At 41.8% G+C, this 22,854-nt stretch overlaps 2 long non-coding RNA genes across 8 annotated transcripts in view; one reads left to right on the forward strand and one right to left on the reverse strand.

The window, feature by feature from the left end:
* The window catches only part of LOC125643014 (uncharacterized), a 678,305-nt gene that overhangs the window by 90,436 nt on the left and 565,015 nt on the right, over window positions 1-22,854 (reverse strand). The window lies entirely within an intron of this gene.
* LOC142073308 (uncharacterized) overlaps window positions 13,056-22,854 on the forward strand; it is a 29,699-nt gene continuing 19,900 nt past the window's right edge. Inside the window, exons 1-3 of the long non-coding RNA XR_012670112.1 lie at window positions 13,056-13,157; window positions 13,359-13,511; window positions 21,748-22,043. This is a non-coding gene — a long non-coding RNA (uncharacterized LOC142073308). The remainder of the gene's footprint in view (window positions 13,158-13,358; window positions 13,512-21,747; window positions 22,044-22,854) is intronic.

Here is a 22,854-nt window from a genome sequence, read left to right on the forward strand (position 1 = left end):
GGATTCAGTGATTTTCCATGACCTCCGTGACTTCTGCAGCGGCCGGTGCACCTTGCCCAAGGGCAGCTCAGGCAGCCCCTGTGCCAGTCGCACTGGTAGCTGCTGGGGCAATCTCAGGCCCCTGTGCTGCCACCCCCCGCAGCAGCAGCAGAGTTTGGGTGTTGGAGGGGGCAGGGGGTTGAGGCATGGGATGGGGTGAGACGGGCTTTGGGTGGCGCTTACCTGGGAGGCTCCCCAGAAGTGGCAACATCCCCCTTGCTCAGCTCCTAGGCAGAGGCATGCCAGGCAGCTCTGCGCACTGCCTCTGCCTACAGGCACCACCCTGGCAGCTCCCACATGGCCAATGGCAATATTGGCCCCATAATAAATATAATAATGCATTACATAAGTGCTGAGATACATTCTGAATGTCAGGCTCTGTGTAAAACTAGAATCTGCTTTTTGAGTCAGCTCAATGCTTACTGTACACACTGACGTTAAATAGGGTTGCTCTGAATACACATACCTCTCTTTTCCACAGTTGCTTGCTTTTGAAACATTTCCCTAAAGCCCTGGGGAAGACTGTATCCTCACAGTCTGTGTGAGAAAGGTCCCTCCCCTTCCTTGCTGCACAGAAGAGCGGGCCAGCTGCCTCTGTAACATTATCCCCCTCCACCAGCCCATGGAGGTTGCCCCGAGATTCATGTGGGAGGACTGGGCAAGGAATGCTGGGACTTTCCCTGGGAAAGTTAGTCTCTAAGGTGCCACAAGTACTCCTTTTCTTTTTCCCTGGGAAAGTTGTTCCCAGCTGTTAAGAGGTGCTTAATTAGGAAGTTATTTGCAATGCATAGCAACAACTTTATTGACCTTGCTAATTTAAGAAGAATGCTACACATTCTTGTGTGTCATTAGATGATGCTCTTTCCAGTACATATATATACAGCTATATTTCTTTTATATAGCACCCCTATAACTTCAGGCTTTCCTACCTTTTTTTTTTTTTTTTAGCAGAGACCCATTTAAGAAAGTTTCCAGGGGGAGTCTCTGGAGGAGTGACCAACTGAAGTGAGCCTGCAAGGGACGGTGGAGACAGCAGTTAGGATGAATGGGCCACTCGAGCAGATCCCCTAGGTCATCCTGAATGAATTAGATGCATACTCCATGCTCCTCAATAGAGCAATGCAGGAGAAACTCCACAAAGATTTGTCACTTAGCGTATGTCTACACCGCAATAAAAGACCCACAGCACCTAGTCTCAGAGCCCGGCTCAACTAACTCCGTTTTTATGGGACTCGGGCTGTGGGGCTAATAATAGCAGTGTAGATGTTGAGGCTTGGGTTGGAGCCCAGGCTCTGAAACCCAGCAAGTGTGCTTTCCAGTTTTACCAAGGGATGTGTTCATTCAGCTCCATAATGAGAAACCGTTGATAGATGCAAAATACAGCTTCTCCTGTGGGGCTGTTTCATCCTTTTGTATTAATTCGGTCTGGATACAATACAAACAGAAAAACAACCCCCCTAAATCTTTCTCTCTGTCTAGAGGTCTGATCCTAGGAGGTGCTGAGCACCCTCAACTTCCACCGAAGACAATCGGAGTTGAAGGTTTAAATGATCAGATGGAGCTGCTCAGCCCCTATCAGTTCCAAGTAAGGAAACTCTCTTAATAATAATCTAGCAACTGCTTATTTTAAAGCAGAAACATTTAGGGGTCGGTGTTTCTAAATTCTCACTAGGATCAGAGATCAAAGATTTGCAAGTCAGCATTAAGTTCTTTTGAAATCTCATTTCAGTGTAGTGCAGTTCAGAACAATGACACTCCATTTTATCAGCAGGTTTGACAATAAGACCCTTATTAGATCGTAACTGATTCTCAGCAATCTGTTCATTCTTAGTCAAATTAAAACAACCTTTTGTGCAGTGGCCCAATTCAGGCAGATATCCTCACTGCTGTGTCTGAGTGTTTCCATTTTCCTCCCCCACCCTGACATAAAAACTTCCATAGTGCTGAAACTTGTCCTACGAAACCTCAGCCCATTAAACTGTGAAATAAATAACTAAAACTAGTCAAAGGAGTTGCCCATTTTCCTTTATGCAGTAGTGCAGAGAGGAGCGAGGCATTAAAGGCTCTGGATGCTTTTTCCTTCCTTTAACTCAAAAGGACATTTTAAAAAGAGTATACCAGATTCTTGGCCCTACATCACTCCCTTTGTGTTGCTCAGAAACCACCTGCAATGCCCCCACTGGGGGATCCCCACAATAGAGAAGTCCACAGAAAGCATGCAGCCTGCTCCTACACCTCTCTTTCCATAGCCCCAGCTGTAACAGGGGCTAAAAGAGACATGTCAGGCGGACTGAGGGGCGGGGAAGAACAGGGAGGGGGAGTGGCCAAAGTGAAATGTGCTCCACCTATCCCCAGATGGTGTGTGATTCCAGGGAGTGGAAAACTGTAGTATGCTGACAAAGATTAGAGGAGTTCGCGGGCTGCTCTAACCTGTGTATAGGGCTGGGTTCGAGCCAAGAATCAAACCCCTCCCCACTCTTTTGCACCTAGAATCTAGTACTAAATGTTGTGGCTGCCATCTGTAAAGAGGATCATTAGTGCCTTTAAATAATGCATGGGCCAGATCACAGCCGTACACAGACTTTCCATGCAGGGGTCAGGAACTTCTACGAAGTTCTCTTTGTGGGATTTCCTCTGAATTCTTCCATCAGAGGAGTAGGGCCTCATGAAAGAAGAAACCAGGAATCCTGCCTCCAAATCCCATGGATCCCACAAAATGTGCATGAATCTTATGGCTCCCCCAGGGCAGAATGTTATCTGAATGGAGAGTCTGGGATTTTCATCAGCTCCAGATTCCTGCAGCATGATAAATTCCATACACCAGCAGCTGCTTGTAAGCCTTCTCTATCAGTGGATTTCCAAGTACACAGGAAATCTGGCTGTATTAACTTTCCTTTTGAGTTTGCACTGGGTGCTGGCAGGATGATGCTCATTTCCTGTTGTGCTGGCCTATCCACTCCCTGTGCCTCCCAAAAGACCCCTTGTAGGGTTTGACTGAAGGAGAGAACAATGCCCTGGAGGTAACTGACCCTCTGTCTGCACGTGGGGAGGGGGAGCTCTGCCCATCTGTCCTTGTGTTACAACTTTAAATGAATCTCTTCTGAATGCACACAACAGTAATGACTCCTCACCAGTAACACATTTATGGGGCAGGGGTTAAGTATGCAGACATATGGGACTGCCAAGGAGTATTTATATCAGCCATTTATATACTTTCTGCTTTCAGTCAACAATCTGCATTCTGAAATGTCCTGAAATACTTATCTGGATGATGGATCATAACTCACATAACAGTGTTTAAATCTCCCTAAATATAAATTTACATAATGGACCATAATAGCTTGGAAGGACTGTTGTGATCTATTGGGTTGTTAATATGCATTTTCCAAACTCCCTAAATTCCTATTTTGAGAATAGTTCATAAAGAAGGAGATGATTATTCTAGTAGTATTAGGGTGGTGTTTAGCTGTCCTGATTCAGATTGGGGCCACATCCCTCTAGGTGTTAAGAAAACTCCTGTAACACTCAGCACTGTGCACATACATCAGACAGTCCCTGCCCCAAAGAGCTTACAGTCGAAGTAGACAAGACAGACGAAGGAGTGGATAAAGGAAGTGTTCTGATCCTCATTTGATTGATGGCAAACTGAGGCACGGCAAGATTAAGTGACTTGCCCGAAGTCAACAGAGGAGTCTATGGCACAACTGGGGATAGAACCCAGGTCTTCTAAGCCTCAGTCCAGTGCTTTGAACATCAGACAAGGCTTGGAAGCAGATTTTTATTGGTAAATGTTGATTTCACCCCACACGCACAAACTGACAAAAAATATTTCCATTGGTAATAACTGAAATTGGCAAGAAGGCAAAGTGGGGAAATTGCTGCTTGAGAACTTAGCGTTTGATTTGCAGCTCTTTCCTTTATATATTTTGACATGTGATGTTGACAATTTGTGTTTTAATGGTTACAAAGCTTGTACTTTTTGAATCTCAACATCTACTGTCATTAAATAACTATCGTCTGGCCTTCCCCTCCACCCCCACCTAATTTCCCACAACTTTGAAAATTAAAGTCTATAACAATAGGAAAAATGCTTTAAATAATCATCAATGTTATCGGTTAAAATTATAAAACAAATAAAAATGCATTCTTCCAAACCTACACAAGATCATCCTTCCTGTAGCTAGAACAGAAGGTGCAACCCTAGATGGTGTATAGGGAGCTGGGGCACGACCCTCACTTTCTCCCCTTTCCCTGTTAGTTGGCTTGGATTTAAAGGGGCACACCTGGAGAGCAATCTGCATTATGGAGAAAGGCATGGACTGTAGCTATGCACCGTTGTTGCACAGGGGTGCAAAAGGGATGGAACCCTCATGCCCAGAGCAGAAGGGAACAATCTGGCCCAGAGGAAACATATACGGAGAAGTGAGAAAGACACTGAGGATATGTCTACACTGCAGTTAAACACCAGGGCTGGCCCATGTCATCTAACTCAAGCTTTGGCTCCAGGGCTGTAAAATTGTGGAGTCGATTTTTGGTTCATGCTGGAGCCTAGACTCTGGGACACTGAAAGGGGGCTCAGGTCCAAATGTCTACATTGCAACTTTACAGCCCCATAGCCCAAACCTGAGTCAGCAGAAAGGGACTAGCATCAGATGTTTAATTGCAATGGAAACATACCCTAGGTGTCCAGATGAAGGATAGACTAAAGCATACCGTTTATTTCCCACAGCTAGTATTTATCCTGGATTCATGCTTTGGGCTATATTTTTAGCTCAGTATTAATGGGAGTTACACGAGGCTCAGTGCTTTGTGCTGAGAGTGCACTCCTAAATCTCGTTTGTAGGTTTAGCAATGCACAAACCTGTAGCTCCCCCAGAATACATGCATATTATTGATTTACAAATGCACAAGCCATTGTCAGTCCAACATTGAAATGGAATTATCCATCACACTGGAGTTAGGCTTCCTGCAACTATGCTATGTTGGCTGTATTTCTAATCACATATTTTAACCACATACAACATAAACCATCACCCTATTTAAATATGCATTCAATGAGGAAGATTGAAGCATTGCCTAGTGTTCAAAAACCATAAGTCAAGTCCCCCCAGAACTGTGCAAAATGTCAATCGGAACATACAGAAGATGGGTTTGATTCTCTCCGCTGGTTCCCTAGATCTGTCCCAGCCCTGATAAGAATTAGAGCTGCTCTCTCTTGTGCCACTCTCCCAGGATCCTTAGTGGCTCTGTGCCAATGAAGCATAGGCACAGCAGAGTGGAGTTCCACCACACCTGCTCCGCATGCCTGTCTGCCCCGATGAGTCCGCAGTGCTGACAGAAAGGGGGATTCACATAGGATCCAGCTGCACACACTTGCACCAGCAGCGTTCTCCTTCAACAGGGGCATTCTCTGCTGTCTTGCTGTGGCCAGTTGCTGCCCTCCTTTCACCACTTAATTGCCACAAAGGACCTGGATCTAATTTTAGAACCTGGTCCAGTTATTTTTACCCACTCAACAGCTGAATGATTTTGTTTAAACCAAACAATTCTAGTTTTAGGGTAGGCTCCAAACCACAACATATAATCCCCAAAGGTATTTGCATGAAAAAATTAAGAGCCATTTAAAAAGGGGAAGAGAATGGAAACAGAACCTCAACCTTTACCAGCAACAAACACCACAGGTGCACATTACAATATTACATTAGTCTCAGTCCTTAGGTCTTTTTGCCGTTACAGATTGCTCCCATAGCTGCTTTTTTTCCTGTGAATTTTTCTACATGCACAACCCTCTGCATCGTTAAATTGAAATGTCCACATTTACGTCGGTACCATGCCCTATTTCCAGGATTGACAGCGAAGAAAGTTATCACTGAAACTTACAAGTGATAGTGCGAATGATCTTACCTAATCACTGCAACGAAAACAAAACCCCTCCTTTATTCTTCTGCTCTCCTACTTTTCTCACCACAAAAATCAGTTTAAAGAAACAAAAGCCTATCTGCACCAGAACACATGATTAGCACCAATTTAACTCTCTCTTAAAATCAGAAGAGTTAAAGGAAAGAATCAGAACTTAGTATCACAACGTCTTTTCATGTTATATAATTGAATGTAAACAGGATTAGATAATGGGTTCAGAATATAATGCACATTAGCTTGGTGCTTTCGCCAACCAAATAATTGAAGAAAAATATTCCCTAGGTATATTATCTGTTTTCTTTTCACTCACAAGGAGCTCATCATCATCATCATGTTCCCATTTCACCTCTGGTGTTTAGGGCGGTGACAAAGCTCCTCCACCCCTGTTTCTAGCAAGTCTTTCAATGGTTCCCCAGCTGTGCCCCAGGTTTTTCAGCTCTGTTTCCAGAGCTCGTCGCCATGTTGTTTTCGGGCAGCCTCGTTTTCGCTTGCCTTCGTGTGTCCATCTTATTGCTACTCTGGTGATGGAATCAGTTTCCATCCGAAGCACATGGCCAATCCATCTCCAATGCTTCCTGGCAATGATGGTGCTCATATCCTCTTGGCTGCACTGCATGAATAGATCTTGGTTTGAGATTGTTCTGGGCCAAAAAGATATGGAGGATTTTTCTGAGGCAGATTGGATTGAAAAGTTTACTTTGCACACAAGAGGCAAAACTGCAAGAAAAATTTCCCAAGCAGCCACATAGCTGCTAGTCAAGTATGTCCTTTTCTGAGGAGAACTGTTATATTTGTATAGTCTTAAGTATACATGTGGATACATTAGGACAGGGGTGGCCAACCTGTGGCTCCGGAGCCACAGGTGGCTCTTCAGAAGTTAACATGCAGCTCCTTGTAGAGGCACCGACTCCGGGGCTGGAGCTATAGGCACCAACTTTCCAATGTGCCAGGGGGTGCTCACTGCTCAACCCCTGGCTCTGCCACAGGCCCTGCCCCCACTCCACCCCTTCCCGCCCCCTCCCCTCAGCCTGCCGTGCCCTCCCTCTTCCCCCCATCCCCTCAGAGTCTCCTGCATGCCATGAAACAGCTGATTGGGAGGTGTGGGGAGGGAGGGGGAGGCGCTGATCGGTGGGACTGCTGGTGGGTGGGAGGTGCTGGGAGCGGGGTTTGGGGAGCAGATGGGGGGCTGCTGACATATTACTGTTGCTCTTTGGCAATGTACATTGGTAAATTCTGGCTCCTTCTCAGGCTCAGGTTGGCCACCCCTGCAATAGGAGATACATTAGGTTCTGTTCCAAGATCCATTAATCTCAATGGAAAGATTGCCATTGACTTTAATGGGAATTGGATTGTGCCCATAGGACCTGATCTTATACCACTGAAGCCAAGGGCAACTCTTCCATTGACTTTAATCAGTGGAGGAATAAGCCCTGTGTCCTGCTTATCAGGATATGCTTTGAGCATAAGGTCCTGATGCTAGACTCCCATTGACTTCAGCATGCCTTGGATCAGGCCCTGTAGCCACACAGTTCCACGCCTACACTGTGCAGCATCCAATTCTGAAGACTCCATTAACAGAAGATGCATTAAAATATTTTAAAAAAAATCTTTGCTCAACAATATCAACAACTTAGATCTCCCAAAACAGTGCAAACTGCACCCACTGTTCAATCTTTAAAGAAAACACACACAATGGAATATTAGGGGCCTTTAGTGTTTCCATATTACCCTGTATCAATTTGATTTTATCACATTCTGATGTTTATTGGGTCAATTTTAACATCTCAGCCAACTTACTGAAAGAGGATAGTGTTTTACTTTCCCCCATTATCTTATTTCTCATAAATGTGGAGCAATTGCCAGTAAAGTGAATCAATTCTTCTGCTGTTATACAGAATTCATTAACTGCTGTAGAAAGAATATGGTTCAGTTTCCATTATTGAAATAAAATCTGGTGACTAATACATTTATTCATCTGTGACTCTTGATGACTAATATCCCATGGATATAATACTGATCACTGAAAATTCCTCTGTTTACTAGTAAAATACAGTACAGCTCTTATATAGCACATAGAAACTTACTTAGACAGCCTTAAAAGGTTTCCAATTACGTATAGACATGTATATTGTATCTTTTGACACCAGATTTTTCATAAAAGGTTACTGATGCATATCATTTCATAATCAGAATCATATTTTCTAGGGCATGCATTCATCAATGTGTACATATCTCAGACTGTTGAAGCTTTTGAGATCTCATCAAATATCGGTATATATTCATATGGTAAGATCATGCATTGCCGTATGATTTGGTAAAGTATTGTTGCCCTGGCTTCCAGTACCTGTGTCCCAGTCCGACACCAGCAATGTTTCTCTGCCAAGTGGGGACAGATGTCCAGAGCTTTGCACGTTGACTTCCCAGTAGAGGAGAAATCAGTGAGGTGGAATCTAGGTGTACTAGTGTGACTTGCTTCATTTACACCATCCTGACATGAGAGTCATACAGCATGCAGGGAAGATCTCATCCAGATCTTCTCCAGGGATCTCAGCCCAACACCAAAGCCCAGTTCCCAGAGAGCAACTCCCCTCAATAATTTTACTCCAATCAGAACCCAAGACGGAAAGCAAACTCTCCTGCTTATCATATCACTCCTTTCCCAAGGACTACTGCTTTGCACAACAAAATCTACCACCACCAAAGCATGTCTTCCCAAGACTGAACATTTGCTCACACACTAAGAAAAAGAACGTGGAAGACTGTAACTGCACCATAACAGGCCAGCTCTGGGTTTTTAATTGCAGTGTAGACATACCTTTTGTGTCTCCTTTTCCACATCTGTGAAAAAAGAGGATACTAGTTCTCACTTAGCTCACAGGGCGGGTTGTGAGAACTAAGTAGTTATTGTTTTTATAGCACAGAGCACTTACATAGCAGTTCAGATGTGCAACGTATTATTTGATCTACCTAAAAGCATTTTATGCCACTGATCTTTTGTTAACATTCTGCATGCAATGTAGCCGATTTGTAACATCTTTCTTTATTCAAATTTCACTATTTATACACATACGTTTTTCTCTTTGGAGCCTCCCTCATCGGCTTCTTCAATTCAAATCTGAGGACATGACAAGACAGCAGGTGGAAGGACTGATTCCTGGTTCAGATAGACAAGCTCTGCTTGAGCTATCGCCTACAAATAGCAGTGTGGTCACAGCAGCATGGGTGACGGCTCGGGCTATCTGCCCTCGTACCTACCCAGAGGACTGGGTAGAATTGTACTTGGGCAGCTAGCCTGAGTTACTTACCATGCTGCTGTGACCTCATTGCTATCTCGAGGATGCTAGCTCGAGCACGTGTATGTTCACCTGAGCTGGGAATTACCCTACATGCAAGTAATATATAATCATAAAATACAACTATTAATGTTCATGACTCAAAATGTACTTACCTTTTGTAACCTTGTAACAACATTCTTAAGGGGTTAAAACATATTTAAAAGGGAGTTATAAATGCCCAGCTTACCACATAGTTAACAAATTACAGCACATTTGTAAAGTAGTTTGTTTTGGTAGGATTTTTTTTAAAAAGTGCTGGCAGGCTTTATAAAGCATTATAGTTAAAGCTGGACTGCCAGCATAATGCTCCAGGCAGAATTTTTAACCCCAGGCAGGACCAATGTCCATCGGTGAAACCCAGGTCTGAATCAAGCTTGATGAAGTTCCCCCACATTTCCTAATATGTACAAACACAAAGAACTAAGTCATTCACATGAGCAGTGGAATCAGTGCCAGGGCACATATTTCAAGACTGTAGTTAAAAGGAAACATAGATTCCATAGGACTCCAAGACTTCCACACTAAGGCATTGATTTGGATATATTGAGTTAATCTATCTAGCTTCTTCCACTAATGGAAGAGTAGAATAAAAACTTTGGCTGTATATTTTACACATGACACTGTTAGAGCTGGTCACATTTTTTTTTTGAATGAAATATTTTCCTGATGAAATATGGAGTTTTGTCAAAATTGATTTTTTTCATGTAAAAAATTTCAGTTTCAATTAAATTGTTCAATCGAAAAATGTGAAATGTTTTGATTTCAATTGACCTGTCAACATGTGTTTCACTTTAATTGAAAAAATTGAAATGTTTCATTTCAAGATTTCTGAATAAACATGTTCTGTGCTTCTTTTCGCAAAATATTTTGATATTTTGATTTTTGTCCCATTTCAGGATGAAAATATTCGAATATCGGAATTTCTCCTGGGGTGGAAAATTCATTTTCCATAGCTAGTCTTCATGCAGAGCACTTCTGTGAAGGATTCACCCCCTCTTAAATACAAATCAAATGGGTTTTTCTACTATGTAGGGAGTTGACTTTTCTTATTTTTTCTCCTTAGTTCTCCTCTCTTCCTTTCTTTCAATGGCCAAGAGCAATTGTGTTGCCTACACAAGGTGAAAGGCAAAATACAAACAGTATCAAAAGACATGGTGTATACTAGATGTAATACCAAATAATGTTAAACCAAAACAATGACTTTGAATGATTCTTGAGAAGGTAGTTCTGTTGAGAAATATTACCAAAGAGTCAAACAAACAACAGTAAAAGTCCTCTGAGCTGAAGAAGTAAGTCAGGTAAGGCTAAATTTAAGTCTTAGACAGGAGTTTTATAGTTGCTTGAAACATTTTAATTTAGGTTGCAGTTTAAGACAGACAGAATTTTTTCATCTCTCTAGTGCAATTTATGACCCCAATCCTGCAGCCTTTACTCCCATGAATAACCCTTACCCATTAGATTACACCTACTGAAATGTGTTGTTCTCTTGAACATAGGTTCAAGGATTGGGCCCTTTGTTACAATGTCTGAGGAACTGCAATATGAATGAGTATTATTTCACTCATTTGTAGTCTTATTGGTCCCCGGATATGAGTAACAAGGTGGGTGAGGTAATATCTTTTATTGGACCAACTTCTGTGGTGGAAGATACAAGCTTTCAAGCTACACAGAACTCCTCCTCACATCTGGGGGAGGACGCAGTGTGTCACAGTTACATACAAAGGTGTAATGCGTGTGTGTACACTGGTAAGCCAAGTCCCAACTCTAGCCAAGGTCTAGGCCTCAGCTGAGACCTGACAACCTTACAGCTGGAAGCTAAGCCCATCCACCTGTGTATTAGTACAGCTCAAAGCTAAATGTATAAGAATATATTGGGAGCTTAAGCTTCACGAAAACAAATGGGATGCTGCATGAATTGTTTTCACTTAATTGCATCTGTTAGACTGTAATAGCAAACATTTACATTGCCTACACCCTGTAACCTAATAACCTATCCAAAGAGAATTATGTAATGCAAATGATGAACTTTAAAACAGGAAAGTGCTAATTCTTGTGCATTTGAAGCCAAGTGGTCTTTGTGATGATCAGAGATCAAAAACTCTAAAATACGCTCCTGTCTCTTTGCCATAAAAGAAGAGCCCACATGGGAAGTGACCCTGTCAGTTTGTTTTCTGTGAGAAGCTATAAATATGGACACAAGAAAAAAAAAATCATCCCTGGATTGTTTGGATTCTAACAGGGCAGAATAACTTAACAAGAAGACGGAAGTCCCCAGAGTTATTCCGGTTAGCCCTGAGAGGCTTTTGGGAAACTGCCAGATTATTATAACTCTGCTACCTTTCGAAAGATAGACTGTGATTCAGCTATACATGTATTTTACCTGCTTTAACCTCTCAATAACTCTCATTCTTTTTTCTTCGCTAATTAACCTTTAATTAGTTTACTTTCAAATTGGCTATCAGCATCGTCTTTGCGAGGATGAAAATTGACCTGGGTGAGTGACTGGTATCTTGGGACTGGGTGTAACCTGATATTTTGTGATTTTTGGAGTAAGTGACCATTTATCACACAGTCCAGCTTACCTGGGTGGCAAGACAGACTGGAGTGTCTAAGGGGGACTGTCTGTGACTCTATTGTAAGTCTATTGCAGTATTTTGGGAGTTCACATTTGGTACTGGGTTGGTGAAACATAATTACAGGCCATGCCACCAGTTTGGGGTGTCTGCCCTGCTTTTGACAGTCTGCCCAGAGGTAGGCATTCATGGTCATGAGCCACTCTGCACAGTTGACAGCATGCTGGAAGCAGTCACTTTAAATAAAGAGGGCAACTGTGGGTTTGATTGTTTTTCAAAAAGGGCTAGAAGCGGGTAAGTAAGAGTAGCAGGCAGTGTGGTGTGTTCCAAGTTGTTGTAATGAGCTATAAAACCAGTGTCACTGTTAAGTTCATGGTTTTTGGTGTCCAGCAGAGTTATAAATTCAATTCAGTTCGCAGGCTTGCCTTCTGTTGTGCTTGTTTCCCTTACTTCACTTAGCATAACTTGGCTTGTTACGTGTGTTATGAGGACTCATTCATGAAAGCAAAAAATATACCCAGTTGGGACAGAGACACAAACAAACAAAACCACTCCACCTCCTGTTACTGAAGATTTCCAATTATGTGATTATTCTAATTTGATGTGTGTATTTGCTTAAAGATGCATTACTATTAAATCATCAAATCTAGTTATGAAATTAATTAAACCATCAAGTAAACCAAGAATTCTTTATAAATGCAATGTAATTTGAGAAAGCACCCTGTTTAGCTATTGGCCCCAAAAGTAACAGGGTATTTTTAATCTCAATGACAACTGATACTGAAGTTTCAGCCAAGTAGTTGCTATAGGAAATCACTCCCAGGTTGAAGCTAATGTTGAGACTGTATCTCTGATGCCAGTTTAAGAAGCCCACCTCCAAATTATGGATGGTTAGGTAATAGCCAATCTTCCCCATGCTACAGATAGGTTATATGAAAAGTTGTGATGCTGGAAGTTGTTGCATTTAAAATTCAAACAAGAATTTAGGTGACAATAGCATGACTTCTCAGGATTAAACACGCAGCTCTTAACTCATTAGATATATGCATGAGTGATTTTTTTAAGACAACAAAGTTATTGAATCAAAGGCTGTGATGGGTGTTTAAGAATTTTTTCTACAAGCAATAGTTTTAGATAAATTCTGTGAGTCTCTCTCTCTCTCTCTCTCTCTCAGAATCCAGGTGATTATGTTCTGTTAACTTGCTGATCCTTGGTTTCGAGAGGCTGGTTCCCTTCCCGTGAGGTTCCAGGCAGGATTTGAGTGACAATCCGCAGAAACTCGGCTGGAAATGTGGGTACATATTGCAGAATCAGACCGAGAGTGATGTAGAACCTAATTCTGCCCCAATACATACCTTGTTGAATCACCCTGAAGTCAGCATGTTGCATAGTGGTGTCATTTAGGGCAGAATGCAAAATTCTACAGGTTTAAAGTGGTCCATTATGAATATTTCAAAACTGTAATGACTAAGTTGTGGTTGTTTCCTTCTAGAATAAGGATGTTCCCTGACACTTGATTTGTCCTCTGGAGGGAGATGCCAAGCTACAGCCAGATGGCTGTGGGGCTACTGCAAGGCCTGAAGCATACCGGCCAATTTACGGAGGACTGGGAAACCTTAGCCTGACACATTTCACAACCTGCGGGGTATGTGTTTGTGTGTGTGTGGGGGGGGGGGGATCATAATATAATTGATATCAATGATGCATCTGTATCCTTAATGGCTAGTTACAGTGCTTTTTCATGTAGGACTACACAATCCAGTAAAGATATGTGAATTCCACTGGCATGGCAACCCATCACATTTAATTACTGTAAAGCTAAATGACAGGTTTCAGAGTAGCAGTAGCCTCTTACAGTTTGTATGGCAACTTCCACCTTCTCTGTGTATATATATATCTTCTTACAATATGTTCCATTGTATGCATCTGATGAAGTGGGCTGTAGCCCATGAAAGCTTAAGCTCTAATATATTTGTTAGTCTCTAAGGTGCCACAAGTACTCCTGTTCTTTTTGTAAAGCTAAAGGCATTACTATTAGTATGTTTCATATACCAATGCAGACAATTTGGAGTGGATGGGGAGAAATTAATAAGTTAGGAATCTAAGTTAAGTGCAATTCCTAAGCTGCTCAGGAAGGAAGGTGATCGTTTTCTTACAGTTGCTTATGAGTAATGTGCACGTTCATTTTACTGAGAATGAGGGGAAAATTGAGACTAAGCAGAAATTGCAGTTCTGGAAATTGTGCCCTATAAATTATGCTGATAAAGAAAGCAAATACTGCCCCGTCTTTTTGTTTGTTTGTTTGTTTTTTAAATATTCATAGTGCTTGAGTTTCAAACTGAATTAATATAAATAAATGTACTTTCAATGTAGGGTAGAGCAGTTGGCTTCCTATCAGAGGGTCGTTGCCTTCCTTTCAGGAGACCCTATCAGTTAATGAAATGGATATTTGTGCATCTTATTTACAAGATGCATTTTATGCAGAAGATCTTGCACTGAGCAAGAGCAAGACATTTGTGATTAAGAGCACTGTATTGGTCAGACAACTATCTGCACACAGATCTGTAAAAACTAAAATTAATGAAAACTTCTAGATTTTATCTTCTTTAAAATGTTCCTTTGCTTTTAAAACTTCTAGTGGTTCCAATTTTTTTAGAAATCAGAAAAGCTCATAAAAAAGGGCTGCTCCAAACTATTATCACATACTCCTTGGGTCATTGTTACTGGATACAAATAAGATAGTCTAAGCAGAAGAGCTGGGAGGCTTGGACTCATGTCAAGGAACCTACTTTACTGATGACCATAAACTAACTGGTGGTACCACACTTTTCAGCTGAAATCAGAATTGTCTCTGTATTTGTATCACAGAGGTAGTATGTAGGCTAGGAACACTTGTTGTGCTGTAATGACTGTGATAGCATCACCTTAAATGTAACCAGAACATTAGAAGTATTTTATCATTAAACAATAAAAGTTCCTGAATGGTGGACCTCCCCCCACAAGCCAGGCGGATCTTATTTAGAATCCTTCTTGTCCACTACTCTGATCCGGATGTTGGAATTCTGTTTTCTCTAGATTGTATCCACTCTCCAAATGGTCATTATTTAGCCAACAACTTGAGATCAAATTGATGCGTAGATCTTTGGTCCACCTGATTATTCTGGCGAGCAAATACAATATGTGGTTGTTTTCCTAAATGGCTGCAGAATGTCAGCTTAATCTTCATCCCTCTGCCCACTATTTTCACAGGAGAGAGGACTACAACACATCAGTGATTCCAAAAATGGAGGAAGCATCTCTTTCACCTGATATTAACTTTATTTCTCCACAGTTGGAGATATCATCTGCATTTATCATGCAGTATGCTAAAATGCTACTCAGACCAGGGCTCTTTTTTGCAAATCCTCTGGAGACCATACAGGCTTCAGAAAGCTTTTGATGTAGCATGAGAACATCTGGAGTAGGCACAGCTCCCTGCTGCAGTGGTGGTAAATCACCATTTCTGCCTTTTATCCAGCATCCTCTGGGGGATAGGAGAGATGGATTTTTTTGTACTACTTTAATAACAAGGGCCCAGACTTTAAAAGATAAGTAGGCATTGTAACGCTGAGTGAAGGAACCCCTAACTGATTTAGGTGACTAGCTCCTAAAGGCTAACTGATTTAAGAGCTTAAATCTCATTTTAAAAGGGATTTAGGCACTTAGTCAATGGGATTTTATGTCTAAATGCCTAAATCTTTGTTTGAAAATGAGATTTAGGCTCCTAAATCAGCTAGGCTTTGCCACACTAAGTGCAGCAACCCTTAAGTAAAAATCTGGGCCAAAGATTCAGGCAGGTGGTTTTGAAAATCCTACTAGGTGCCTATCTGCATTTTTAGGCACCTAAACACCTTTAAACATCTGGCCCAAAGTCTCCAAAAGATCCAGCAACAGAGCTGATAATGAGTAGTCTTAGCCTGAGAGGATCTAAAGTGGTCAAGACTTGCAAATGTATAACTACAAAGAATTAAAATACAAGCACAGAAGAGTACAGCGATAACTCACAATATTATTTTCATTTGAATTCCATGAAACTTGCCCTTGATTTCAGATCTCCCACAATTGTTTTTGCTTTCAATGTTGTTGATGCTTCCTTTTCAAAGGCAGGAACTGAAATTCTTTTGATGGATGTTTTTATGTTGCAGACTTTCAGTGCTTTTATCGCTCCTGGGGAAACAAATTAATGGAGCCTGGAAAACCTCAGGGCTCTTCTGACAAAATTAAATCTTCATTTTGATGTGTTGGTGCATTAGTTAGCCAACACATACTGCTCATGTCCAATGGCCATCCTGACCTGGCAGATGACATTGCCTCAGAGAGAAGTTTCCTAAAGGGGAACTGGTTCAACCACTGACAGATATTTCCACAAAGCAAATGATTAAAATCTACCAAAAAGCTTCATGTTTAAATGACAGATATCAACCTCAGATTTATAATGGTGAGATCTAAAGCAGTTTAGGGATTTTTTTGGCTTTGTTTTGAATATGTATTACATATATTGCAATTTTAGACCCCTCCTCCCGCCCATTTAGGAAAGCACTTAAACAAATGCAGCAACTCTTCTCCTCCAACAAATAAATTAGCAGTTAAAATGGGCCTAGACTTTGTCTACACTTGAAAGTTATGTTGGCATTGCTACATCTGTCTGGGGTACGCAAAGCCACGCCAGTATTGCCACCATATCTCTGATTGATGCAGCTATGTGAACATAAGCCCCAGCATCAACGTAGCTACGTCAATAGAAGAATGCTTCCATCAGCGTAGCTAGTGCTGTTTGGGGAGGTGGTGTTCTTATGCAGACTGAAAAACTCCTGTCCGTGTAGGCTGCATCTAGACTGCAGGGCCACACCGGCATAGCTATGCTGACGCAGCGATGCTCGGACAGTCTCTGTAGTGCAGACCTAGTCTTGCTGGACAGATCACACCGCTGCACTGCAGTCTCCCTGCTTGAGCTGCTAGACTTTACAGCTGAATTAGAACTGCAGAAACTGAGCGCCAGGAGTTAAGCAGGGCAGAAATGGGTTTTCCTGTCCCATGAAAATTTGAGATTTAAAATATTTGTTCCTGTTCCACATCAAGATGGAACGGAGACCTTTCAAAGTGTTATCAATGAAAATTAATTTGAGTGGGAAAGGACTGTCACCTTTATTCACTTTTGCTCACTTTGGACTCTATTCTCCATCAGGATGGGTGCCCTCCACTCCCACAGGAGTTAATAATAATGATTCCATTGAGGGCACATAGCACCTTGCAGAGTCAGGCCAGGTAAACCACAGGCCCACCATCTTAAGGCCAAGACTTGAATTGGAAACATCCACATTTCTCCTTAAATAGCGGTGGGGGTTACTGCCGAGAGATACAAGGCTCTGCTACTGCCAGAGCCTAAAAGTGTGTCTATGCTGTGTTTTAAAACCCATGGCAGTGAGTCGCAGAGCCTGGGTCTACAGACGTGTGCTAATGTAACCAACACACCTTCTGGTGTTCTGTCCTATCTACTAGCACCAAAACCACTTAGAGAGAGAGATAAAATGAGTCTGCTCTACAGCCTTAGCTAACAGGCAGTTGGCTTGTAGCTCATGCAGTAGCTGCTCATGCGCTAAGCTCCAGAGGTCCCCAGTTTCATTCTGCCCACTGACAGACCAGGGTCTGTTGGTGTTACACGCACAGATGTTTGAGCTCAGGCTGGAGATCTGGTTCTGGAGCTTGGGGATGGGGAGTGGATGTCAGGAACTGAGCCACAATGTCTGTTATTTTATCTTCAAGTAATCCACTAGTCTGAATAATAATTCATTGCTAGTAACAACAACAGTCTTTGTTAGGTACATAGTTATAGAGGCAGAGCATCTGAACTCAGGTCAATCTACCAATCTAACCTTTTCTGTCAGCGTCACACCTAGGAGAGTCTATTCATTCTCTTAAAGCCACAGCAACACGACCTCTACTTCCTTTTAAGCACAGATTCATTCATATATATCTATCAAAATTATCTTAATAGCTTAATAGTCTTGTGTCCAGAACTCCTTGGACATGACTAACTTTTATATTTGCTGTACTCTTGAAGTTGTTCTTATCATATGATGTCATTTTCTTGCTGCTTTTGTTGCTGTGCTCTACCATTTCTTCTTTCAGAAGAGTCTGGTCTTGCAAGTAATTATTGCAAATGTCTCAGATTTCATCTATGCAGTTGACCATTATTAGTCATGACATCATAAGACTGAAGTAGCACTTCATTCTCTTAAAGCCACAGTAACATCATCATCTACACAGCTGCTTTTAGCACCAGTGCATGAGCCTGAGTCTGTAGACCTCGGCTCTGTGACTTGGTGCCATGGGTTTTAAAACACAATGTGGACATACCATCAGAGTATTGTCTGCATAGAATGAAATCCTGCTATCTAGGATGCCCCGGGAAGCATTGTAATATCATAACACTGAAGTATGTACTTGACATGGAGCCCCCATTTAACTTGTACAGAGAAAGGCATAAAATTCAATGGCTGCAAGTTGAAACGTCAGACTGGAAATAAAGCAGTTACTCTCACTGTTTAAAAGTAACCATTGGAACAACTTACCAAGGGTAATGGTGGATTCTCCATCACTGACAATTTTAAAATCAAGATTGATATTTTACTAAAAGATTCGCTGTAGGAATTATTTTGGGGAAGTTCTATGGCCTGTGTTCTACAGGTCAGACTAAATGACTCCATTGGTCCCTTCTGGCCTTGGAATATATGAAGTGTTTTGCCGAATCAGGGCCTAAGCAACTGTCCCTCCTTAAGGGCCTGATCCAAAGCCCAACAAACGTAATGGAAGGACTCCTTTTGACTTCAAAGGGCTTTGAATCTGGTCCAAAGGCCTGTGCCTTAAGTTACCTATAAGACCCAGTCTTTCTTGAAAATGTTTGCTTTGTCAAATATTTTTGGCAGCTGTCTCTAATTTGCCATCTGTAGCACTTTCTTCTCCACCTTTTCGTTGAAGTTGAGCTGTTCTCTGAGCCAGTGATGGTGACTACCAATGTTAAATGATAGTACTACTGAGATATCTTGTACAATGCGCCACTTATTGACCAGAATGTAGTCAATTTCATTCTTGTTCTTCGCACTGGGTGCAATCCATGTCCACCTCCTCTTGGCCTTCTTAAACCAGGTGTTACCAATTAACATTTCTTTCATCTCTGTCAGAGTTGCCAATTGCTCTCTTCAAGGACTCCATTCGCCGATGCCATATCTTCCAATGAACTTTTCGCCTTCTTTCCATCATCCAACTTTGGTGCTGAAATCTCTCATCATAATCATGTGTGTGGATTTTTAAGCAAGGGTTTCCTTGAGCTCCTGATAGAATTCTTCCACACTGTCATCTTCGCTTGTGCTCATGGGAGCATAGATCTGAACAATCTTGAGGGTGCTGTTCTTGTTAAGTTAGAGGCATAGCACTCCGATGCATGAAGACTTGAACTTGCAGGAGATGATTTTTGAAGACCATTCCTTGCTGATGATGAAGCCATTTCCTCCAACAGTTCTCACGACTTTTCCTTTTCCCAACATGATGGTACTTTCATCTCTCCACTTCACTTCCATCTCCTTTCTTTGTCGTGTTTTGCAGAGACCAAGGATGTCTTAGGCTGTCCTTACCTTCTTCTCCATTAGATGGTTGATCGAATCATCTCTCGTCAATGTCCTGCAGTTATAGGTAATCCTCTTTTTGGCCCTTGAGATTTTTAACAGCCTCTCATCGACTGAACTCCCTGCCGCCATCGTAGAACAGATCGAGGAGCAGTTGGGGCCCATTTATTCATGCAGTTTTAGCCATTTCTTCATCCACCCACTGGCTAAGCTGTCAGTGGCACGTTTACCTCCTCAACTTAGCTAGCACTCAACCTCAAGAAGGAGAACAGCTGTCCTCTCCCTGGGTTGGCAGTCTGACACCTTAAGAGCATGGTTGAACCTACTAAAGTGTACACTCTGGTATCCTTGTTGTCAGACAAGCCAGGGTCACTGCTGCATCACTTTGAGGCACTGAGGTAGGATTTTGCAGCAGCTCCATTCATCCCTTTGTAAATAAATATTTCCCTTTCCTATACTCATTGTACTATTCCAGTGTGTGTGTTTACTCCAAGGGATATGGAATAGGTGCCCTGGGATAGAAGGGAGTTTCCCCTGCTACATTTCTGTGCACGTCTTTCCTTGGCCAAAGCTGCCTGCAGAACAGACTCTATCTTGGCCATGAGGGTGCTACAGTTACAAAACATGTCACAAACAGCCAATTTTATAACAGATGAATGGATAGGGAGAGAGTGAGAGATGGAATAGGGTACATTGTGGTAAAAAGGGTTTTATCTGCATGAGTTTGAGATGATCATATTACTAATGAATGGCACAGCTATGAAGGAGCTATGCAGATTATCCCAGTTGAGTACAGATAAAGCCTTTATATTACTCCATACCATTGTGAATTTTGCATTAACCACATATGCTATAGATGCCTGTTTTAGTAACAGAGGGTACATCTACCCTGCAAATGAAAAACAAAACAAAAACAAAACAAAAAACAGCAGTAAGCCTCAGTGCCTGGGTCAGCTAACTCAGGTTTGTACTACAGGGCTTAAAACAGCAGGGTAGATGCTCCCACTTGGATTGGAGCCCAGGCTCCGAGACCCCACCTGCTTGCTGGGTTTTGAAACCCAGGCTCTAACCTGAGATGGAACACCTACACTGCTGTTTTTAGCTCTGCAGTACAAGGTCCATGAGCCCAAGACCGTTGATTTGAGACTCACTGTGGTGGTGGTTGTGGGGGAGTGGGGAAGAGCACAGTATAGAAAGTACCTTAAGGCACATGACTTCACAGTCAGTGGGATGGAAGAAATAGTCCTGGTAGATATTTTGTTTTGTCTGTAAATCTCTCTGTAAAACATTGCTAGCATGCACATGTGAAAGTCACAGCTAAAATGTAAATGAGTGCCAATGGCATCTGGTATGATCCAGTGTCTTAAATTAAATTAAGACAAGCCAGAGTGGAGTAATTAATGCTTCTTTATAATTGTGGAGGCACAAATTTTGAAACTGAAAACCTGGAACAGTCTGTCCTGGACCAGCATCATCAGGAAAAGGTGTTCTGGTACAAATGGTGTGGCTCCCATGTGATTGGAGGCCAGAATCTGGCTGATTATGTTTATGTCTTTTGAGATTACAGCTCAAAAGAAATCAAAGCCTTATATATAAAGAAATAGTTTAACTTAAACGTAATGCCTTTTAAAGAGGCCTGAACCATTAACCATCATATACATTGTTCCTTTTATAGATCTCACTCAGTGGAACATGGTTTAAATTGTGATGCTTAGGGATTTTCATTAGCCACAAAACCCCCTCTGAGCTGAAATATGAGCATCCCCTAGAAAGTAGGAGAACTGAAAAAAGGAAGAGGGAACATGTAATGAACTGATCTGAACAAAATGAAGGTCAGAGTCAACATTCATGCAGAAAAGAGGTAGGCTGAGAAAGATGTATTATTAAATAGGAACTGGAATACATGCACCTGGAACAAGTAGCAGGAGGAAATAGCTGCTTAGCTCAGGTAGCAATCAAATAGTAAATAATCAAGAGGAGCCCCAGGCTAGGAGGAAGAACATCTGAAAAGTTGCAATGCATCTTAGAAGCAGTATCACACTGACTTGGGAAATAGTTTATGACTTACTCGTCAGCTCCTCAACTGGTATAAACTGGCATAGTTCCATTCAGCATAATGGAGCTATGCTAATTTACACCAGGCAAGGATATGGCCATATGTTTGTTTGTTTTTTAAATGCAGATGTATGAATGATTTTTTTTTACTTCCCAATAAAACAGAGTTGAGGTTTATCATCAAAGAATTATAGAAGGAGGAGTGACAGCTTTATGTTGCAACAGAAGCAAGACACAAACAGAAGTGAAATTAAAAGTAAAGTAAAATACATCACTGAGATGATCAAATGAATGACAAGTGGAAAAAACCTCCCTCCAGACAGATATCATCATGTGGATAAAGACTAGCTATGGATGATGAAGATGGATCAGCACCACATTCATTACTCCGGAGGGAGACAAAATACAGGAGTAAACTCGGGGCAGCATGGGTGCAGACTGCTGTGAATAGAAGCGAGCAGGTAAATTATCAAAGAGAAATGACTGACAGAGCACCTGATGATATACTTGTGTGTAGCATCTATCAACGGCATGCCTTGTGCTGTTCAGCTACAAGCCGAGTGAGATAATAAAAGTTTAATGATTGTCAGTGACTCTCGCAAAGCAGCAGAAAAGCCAAATATATGTGAGAGCACAGTGTGATGTTTGACGTTGCAAAGTTATTCCATTCCCAGTTCATCCGGGAAGTCCATGAAAGAAGGATCGCTACTAAAACTCACCTAGAATGATGGTCAGTGGTGCTCTCTCTGATTTTTGCTTTCTCTCTCTAGCAGTTTGTCTTAAACAATCTCCTCCTACCTAGCCTGCTGCCCTGTAAGAACTTTAATTTTCACAATCAGTAAGCTCCATAACCTGATGCACAGAACTGCAGCCTTTCAGTCAGTTTTTAATATGGCTATTCCTCCCTTTCTGTTTTGAATGCTATTTACATAAATTTAACACTTACACCTAGTGATCAGAAAGATTTATTAGTTGTCAGCACACAGTAAAGATTACAGTTACTACTTTGCAGTGTAGCAAGAAATACAAGCATTAGCCTAACAGATTAATTCTGACACTGTCGATGACCTTTGAAGGTATTCATAGAGCATGTGTATATGAGAGAAGGTGGAAAGCTGCCCTGTGATTTGTGTGATGGTTTGCAATCTCACATGACCGTAACAATTAGATTTAAAATTGTTGATCACAATTCAGTCCCTAGTTAAAAAGGTGCAAGTCTAGAGTAACTCCAGTGAAACCAAAGGAGTTCCTTGGACTTCAGATTGGTAAAAC

The sequence above is a fragment of the Caretta caretta genome, chromosome 9 (genome assembly GCF_965140235.1).
Source record: "Caretta caretta isolate rCarCar2 chromosome 9, rCarCar1.hap1, whole genome shotgun sequence".
In the NCBI taxonomy this organism is placed as follows: domain Eukaryota; kingdom Metazoa; phylum Chordata; order Testudines; family Cheloniidae; genus Caretta; species Caretta caretta.